This window comes from Xenopus laevis, chromosome 1L (genome assembly GCF_017654675.1).
Source record: "Xenopus laevis strain J_2021 chromosome 1L, Xenopus_laevis_v10.1, whole genome shotgun sequence".
Lineage (NCBI taxonomy): Eukaryota > Metazoa > Chordata > Amphibia > Anura > Pipidae > Xenopus > Xenopus laevis.
In genome coordinates this window covers 119,595,847-119,597,773 of record NC_054371.1, presented here as the reverse complement: position 1 = coordinate 119,597,773, position 1,927 = coordinate 119,595,847, and positions in this window count along the sequence as shown.

Sequence of the window (1,927 nt, the reverse complement as noted above, 5' to 3'; positions counted from 1 at the left end):
TCCGGCCCACGCCACCACCCCCAACACTGGCCCACACCATTGGCCTTTACCTCAGGCCCACACCACTGGCCTCAAAACTGACCCACTCCATCGGCCTTTACCTCCGGCCCTCGCCACCGGCCCATTAAATTGACCTTTTACTTATATTTTCACCAGCCCCATAATCTATCACTTACACTCCAAACCCAAATGGTAACACACCAAACCTATTCTTTTAAAAGAGATGTTTCGAATAGCATAAGAAAGTTAGATATTTAAAAGATAAATACAGTTACACATAATACATTAGTGATCCAGGGACTAGTCCGACTGCCATCTTGGAGTCAGGAAGGACTTTTTTCCCCTTCCGAGGCACATTGGACACAGCCTCACAGGGGTTTTTTTCACCTTCCTCTGGATCAACTTTCAAATAAATAGGAATTTCTTCTTCTTTTATTAAGCAAATATTTATTTTGGGGTTGATTTGCCCTTTAAGAACCTAAAACCATAGTATTAATACGTTAATATTAATAAATTAAAAAAGTTTCCTGAAAATAATGTTTTAACTCCCGTAAAGTACCAGAATAATCATTGTGTTCCTTATTTGGTTTTAATTCAATTCTTCATTTATAAAAATAATAAAGACTGCGTGTAAAATCTATAAGTGTTTGGTTGTTATTTACTGTTATTTAGTGTTTGGTTGTTATAACATGTCATGGACTTTTGTGTCCAAAAACTCATTTCTAAGGCAAAAAAGTGTAAAATGAACATCATATTTCTGAAGGTGCATTAGGCTAAATACTGGTGAGATCAGCTTTGTGCATACATTTTATATATAGAATTATTGCCATTATACACTACAATAGTCTTTGTGATGTATGTAGAAGTCAGTGGTATGAAAAGTCCATGTTTAGAAAAGTGACATTTAGTAAAATGGACACAGGCAGACCCATATGCATTTTTGTACAATAATAAACAGCAATTGGGCAACAGAGGGTACAACTGGCACTTATCAGATTTACAAAGAAGCCTGACAAATAAAGAAGGCCTTCCAGTTTAAGAGGTATGACTGACAAGGGGTTGTCAGACTTTAAGCAAACTTTTAGTACGATGCAGACAATGCTATTCTCAGATTTTTTGCAGTTGGTCTTCATTTTTGTAGTTTATGAATTATAGAGCTTATTGTTCAGGAATTTGGAATTTGAGCGGCTATCTGGTCGCTAGGGTTTAAATTTCCATAGCAACCAGACAATGGTTTGAATAAGAGACTGGAATATGAATAGTAGGGGTGCTGAATAGAAAGAGAATAGTAACAGTCAGTACCAGAGAACAGGATGGCATCAAATAATAATGTAGTTATATATTTACAAAACCACTATAATTCCATTAAAAAAGGTGTAATGAATGTATATTAGAAAGTTGCTTAGAATTACTATGTCTTTCATCATGCAAAAATCAGTATTTGGGTGGAGGATGCCTTTGAACATTTTGTTAAGCTGTTACATTAATACAAAATACGCTCACTTGCGCCCAGCATATTTTTTGAAATACACTAAATGTAATTTAGAGTATCCCAACTATATTATTTCAAAAACGTTGGACGAGGGTGAGTTGAGAAGCTGGTAAGTTAAAGAATCTAATTTCTGGCTCTTCTAGTGCAGAGAAAACTGTTGTGTTGAGGCCTCTCCTCTCCCAGCTCTCCTCGGTCCTGTAAGAGAAGAACTTGTGTATGAGTGTGTGTTAATAGAAGGATATTTGTGTGTGTGTGTGTGTTAGTGTAAGGATGTTGTGTGTCTGTGTGTGTGTGTTGTTCGCATGTGAAGTGAAGGTTCTTTAGGAACTATCTAGAGTGGGTGTCAGAGTATAAATTACATGTGGGTGACAGAGCAGTCCTGTACTATCATCACATACATTATACCAATGCCAAATCAGGTCTCTTGCAACCAGT